Genomic DNA, 6,084 nt, shown 5'->3' with positions numbered 1-6,084 from the left:
CTCCCTTATCATACCCTTGCTTAAGTCTTTGCTGGTAATGTGCCATTTTTACTGCGGCCACCTCTCTCCTTTCCTCAACCACATCCAAGCTGTCTGATTATAGACGGTTATTTTCCTTAACACTGAACTAATCAGTTCTTAGGGTCAAGAACCTTGACTCAAGAGGGATTACCACTTCTGCCCCATAGGTCATTGATAAAGGAGTTTCTCTAGTTGATCTTTGGGGTGTAGTACGATAGGTCCAACACATATGGGGCAATTCATCTACCCATTTCCCTTTTGCATTATCTAGCCTCTTCTTTAACCCAAACACTATAACCTTATTGGTAGCCTCAGCCTAGCCATTTCCTTGAGGATAAGCAAGTGTAGAATACTTGTTTCTAATCCCCAACTCCCCATAATTTCTTCGGAAGGCTTTACTATCAAACTGAAGACCATTATCTGAGACGACTGTGTGTGGGACACCAAACCTAGTGACGATATTTCTCCAGATGAACCTCCTAGCATCTACATCCATGATGTTAGCAAGTGGTTCTACTTTTACCCACTTGGTAAAATAATCTGTCCCGACGAGGAGCCACCTTCAGTTCCCAAGGGCTAGGGGAAATGGTCCCACTATATCCAAGCCCAACTAAGCAAATGGCCAAGGACTGGAAAGGGGATTCAAGACTCCCCCTGGTTAATGAATGTTTGGGCATATCTTTGACACTAGTCACACTTTCTCACATAGTCCTGAGAAGCTTTTTGCACACTCGACCACCAATACCCTGGAGTGAGAGCTCTGTGGGCCAAAGATCGTCCTCCTTTATGACTCCCACATATCTCTTCATGCAACTCTTCTAATAAAGGCTCTATTGCCTCAGGATGCGCACGCAATAAGTACAGCCCAGTGTAAGATCGCTAATAAAACTTTTGTTTTCCCGACAACCAATAATGAGGAGCCCTCCTACACACTTTCTCTGGCTCCCCCTTGTTCTCGAGTAGCAAACCTTGCTTCAAAAACGTTACTATAGGGTCCATCCAACTTGGCCCAACTTGAATGCTACGTACCCCGACCCAAGGCTTCCTTGTAAGACTAGAATTAACCTTGTCTTCAACAATAACAACCCGTGGAAGATTTGATCCCAAAAAAGTTGCCAGCATCGTCAAAGAGTCTGCATGGGAGTTCTGTCCTCTAGGGATTTGCTTTAAAAGAAAGCTCCTTAACGGTGCTTGAGCTTGCTTTACTTTAGCAAGATATCCCTTCATCCTATCATCTCGAGCCTTAAACTCCCCATTGACCTGGCCTACCACCAACCAAGAATCAGAATAAAACTTTACCACTTCTCCTCCTAGTTGACTGACCATAGCCACTCCAACTAGCAAAGCTTCGTACTCAGTCTTGTTGCTGGTAGCTAGGAAACCCAATCACAATGACTTCTCCATTACCAGCTTCTCGGAAGTGATCAACACAATCCCTATCCTTGTTCCTTTTCGGTTAGCTGCACCATCAGTGTAAACTTCCCAAGGGGGAAAAACCATGGCTGAGGTGGTCATAACACCTAATGCTTTCTCTTCCTCACTTATCGTACCCTCGGTGAATTCCACCATAAAGTCTTATAGGACTTGCCCTTTTATTGTAGTCCGAAGCATGTATTTGACATCATAGGCACCCAGCTTGGTTCCCCACTTAACAATTCTACCTGTATAATCTAATTTTCGTAGAAGAGTTTGCAAAGGGAGTTGGGTAAGCACCACCATAGTGTAAGCCTGAAAATAATGAGGAAACTTCCTAGTGGCATGCACAATGGCCAATACTGCCTTCTCCAAAGGTAAATAACGTGTCTCAGCCTCCTGCAAGGACTTACTGACTTAGTAGACCAGCCTTTGGACCCCATCCTTATTTCTAACTAAGACCAGACTGATAGCATAATTTGTAACTGCTAAGTACGCATACAACACTTCCTCAGGCCAAGAGAGGATTAGGGGGCTTGACAAATATCGCTTAAGCTCCTCGAAGGCCACTACAGACTCCTTGGTCCAATGAAAGTCCTTCCACTTACGAAGAAGCTGGTAAAATGGACGACATCTGTCTACTGATCGAGAAATGAACCTATTTAAATCCACTGCCATCCCAGTCAATTTCTACACTTCTTTGGGATTCCGAGGAGGATGTAAGCTGTTAATGGCCTTAATCTGATCAGGGTTGAACTCAATTCCTCAGTGCATTATCATGTAGCCTAGAGACTTTCCCGGACTAACCCCAAAAGAACATTTAGACGCGTTCAGGCATAGCTTATGTTCTCTCAACACCAATAATACCTCCCCCAAATCTACCAAGTGCTCTTCTACATGCCTACTCTTTTTACCATGTCATCAATGTAAGCCTCTATGTTCCTCCCAATCTGTGACTCAAACATTCGCGTCACCATTCTTTGATACGTGGATCCCGCATTCATAAGGCTAAAGGGTATTACACGATAGTGGTAATTCCCATTAGGAGCACGAAAAACTGTCTTCTCCTGGTTAGACAATGATAGAGGTATCTAAGGATAACCTTGGAAGTCATCCAAGAAACTCATCCGTGGATGCCCCACTGTTGCATCTACCAATTGATCAATCCAAGGTATGGGAAAGGCGTCCTTCGAGCAAATCTTATTCAAATCAGTGAAATCCACACACACACACCGCTTTCCACTCTTCTTCTTTACTACCACAGTGTTAGCTAACCACTCGGGGTAAAAGATCTCCTTAATTGCTCTAGCTTGTTTCAACTTGTTTACTTCTACCCTTACTGCCTCGGCATGCTCTTTGGATGATGGCCGAGGAGGTTGCTTACGTGGTGTAGCCTCGGGATTCATGTTCAATTGATGACATATAAACCCAAAATCAATCCCTAGTACATCATAAGTGCTCCAAGCAAACACATCAATGTTGACTTCCAAAAACTTCACCAACTCAGCCTTTTCTAATGATGGCAACTAGGACCCCACTTGAAAAAATTGCTCCTCATCCTGCCCTATTACCACCCTCTCTAGCTCCTTAAATAACTCTCCACACGCCTCAGCCTCCTGCCCTACTACAGGGCCCTTTAGTTGCTATAGGATTTGATCATTTGTTACCACAATAGGATCTGCAGGATGTTGTGTAATTGCTGACACCAAACATTACCTAGCCATTGCCTGGCTACCAATCCACTCCCCCACTCTTCCCTAAGCAAGATACTTGACTTTTAGGTGCAAGGTTGAAGACACCGCACCCATAGCATAAAGCGAGGGTTTGGCTAGGATAGCTGTGTAAGGGGAATAGGCTTTTATAATGATGAAGTTGACCTGCACCTCCTTGTCCCTAGCTTGTACGGGTAACCTTATCATTCCTCGAGGGACCACCATCCTCCCGTCAAAACCCATCAAAGGTGAATCATACCTTTCCAAGTCTTTGGGTTTTAAATTTAACCCTTTATACAGATAAGGATACATGATATTTGCTCCGCTTCCTTAATCAACTAGCACCCTCTTTACGTCATATCCACCAATCCTTATAGTAACCATTAAAGCATCATCATGCGATTGGAATGTTCCTTCCTTATCTTCTTCAGAGAAAACCAGGGTAGGAATGGCCATCACCTTAGCTCTCTTAGGAGCTTGATCTCTAGCCTCTAAGTCATGGCCCCCAACCACGGACATAACCCTGGAACTCGTCCCAACATCACTTCTTGGCTTGGCGAAGATCACATTAATAGTGCCCATTGCTAGCCAAAGAATGCCATCCCTCTAAAACCCAGCCCCCGAGTGCCCAATCTGCCTCGTAGGCTGATGTAAGAACTGATTGAGTTTCCCTGCCTTCACCAACTGATTCAGGTGATCACGTAGAGTTTTACAATCCTCCGTTGTGTGCCATTTTTCTTGATAATAATGGCAATAGAAGCTCTAGCTCCTCCTGGATGGGTCCCCACCCATCTTATTAGGGCACTTGAAATATGGCTCGTTTTTTATCTTCTCCAATATTTGATAAACGGGCTCTTTAAATAGTGAATTGACCAATTGAGCCCCCATGGATGGTGTCTAATTAGGGAAATCTCTTCTAGGCCGATTATTATGATATCCTCCTCCTCGAGGATCACTCTTCTCTGGGAACATTTTAGTTTTACCTTTTCCCTAAATCTGATCCTCCTTTACCCGCTTATACTTATCTATGTGATCCATACGCTGACACATGTTCATGGCAAACTTCATCGTTAATGACTTCCTCAACTCGTGCTCCGTAGGGAGTCCAACCTTAAAGGTTCCCATTGCCACATCCTCAAAGTCTCCATCTATTTCATTATACATTTCCCAATGTCTATCCGAATAAGTCTTGAGGGTCTCTCCTTCCCTCATCGTCATAGACAATAGAGAATCTACTGGCTTGGGGACTCTACTGCACATTATAAATCTAGCGTCGAAATGTGCATGAAATATATACAATAAAGTACTCACATATCTACATATTTAGCCTTCCTTTTATGTTATTTTGTTTCTGATTATATAATATCTTTGTGTTGCAAGTAACAAGAGCTTTACATGCAAAATGGGGCTAAGCCAATTAAATCAAGCCAACTTTCATCCAGCCAAGCATGAATTCAAGAGAATACCAACCCAATTAAATTCAAGTCCAAGTGGAGCAAGGAATCAAATGAAATTTGCACCAAATCCAAGTCCAATTCGAATTAGGATTCCAGCCTGCACATCAGTAGTATTTTTGGCATAACTTTTGGTTCAGATATCCAATCGAGATGATTCAAGTTGGACTGAAAAGTTAACTTAAAGGGATACAACTTTGTAGTTTACCAAAAGTCCAAATTCTGACGTTAAATGGGCCAAAATCGTCGGTTAAGTGAAACCTAAAAATCTGGAATTTTCTCCAAACGGGAATAGGATTCCTTGACCTTTTTAAAGGCTCTTTAGGGAAAAAAGAAAGAAGACCAGAGAGGAAAAGGGGCCGCCACATAGAAGAACTTTTTTTGGGAGTCATTATGAAGAGGAGGATCTGAGGACAAAGGCGAGAGATTCATGTTGATCAACCAATTCAGATGAAAAACATAAGTTTTATTTGTTTTCTTTTCAATTTTATTATGAACTAAATTTATTTTCTAGAGCATTGATGTAGTCTAGCAATGAACACATAATTTATATTCTGAGTTATTTTATTTTTAATATTTCCATGATTGAGTGTTTAATTCTTATTCTTAATGCTTACTATTTTTTTTTTACTAATTATTGTTTGATCAATTGAATTACAATGAGACCGAGAGGTGATTTGTTATTTCAGTTCTAGAATTAAACATCATTAGTTAAGCGAAAGTAGAGATGCTTTACCGCGATTAGTGTGATTTTTCAGAAAATTCAAAGTACGTAATGAGTCTCCAATTAATTAAATTCACATAGAGATATGAAATTTTTAGTTGAAGATATTGAATACTTAAGGAATTTTTAATCATTAATGGAAGATTATTAGAATTTAATAATTAGGAAGAATAAATTATGTGGGATTTGTTAGGTGAAATCAACCGCTCTAGATCCGTTCTTATCATATTTTTACACTTTTAGATTTTTGCATTTTCTTAATCTTTTATTCGTAGATTTATTTTTATTAAATAGTTTAATTTAATTCAGATAGTAGAACGTTTCATTTATTTTCGATTTTCCAAATAGTAATTAATTTAGTGAATTTCGGTATTCAATAACATAGTTAATCTCTGTGGGTTCGACATTCATTTTCTAAAAACACTTTACTACATGTTATGATTCATGTGCACTTGCAGATTATTTTCCGCGAACATAACACCCTTGTCAACTCCTCGAAGGACCTTATTGACCCCTCTTCCAAGGCATCAAACCAGTGCATAGCCACTGGCCCAAGGCTGAAGGGGAAAACTTTGCACATAAAAGCTTTATTACCAAAATGACCGGCCATCTTTTGATTGAAATGCCTAACGTGCTCTACAGGGTCAGTCCTTCCATTATACAAAGTAAAAGTCAGCTATGTAAACCTATGGGGGAGCTTGGCCTTATTGATTCTCCTCACGAAGGGTGACTTGGAGATCTGCCAAATTGCCTTGCTCAT

At 41.0% G+C, this 6,084-nt stretch overlaps 1 pseudogene; it reads right to left on the bottom strand.

Moving 5' to 3' along the window:
- Positions 1-3,191: 3,191 nt before the first annotated feature.
- LOC142609281 (uncharacterized) lies at positions 3,192-6,084 on the bottom strand (annotated as a pseudogene).

This window comes from Castanea sativa, chromosome 9 (genome assembly GCF_040712315.1).
Source record: "Castanea sativa cultivar Marrone di Chiusa Pesio chromosome 9, ASM4071231v1".
Classification (NCBI taxonomy): Eukaryota; Viridiplantae; Streptophyta; class Magnoliopsida; order Fagales; family Fagaceae; genus Castanea; species Castanea sativa.
The sequence above is the reverse complement of the archived record's forward strand: the minus strand, read 5'-3'. Positions and strand labels throughout refer to the sequence as shown.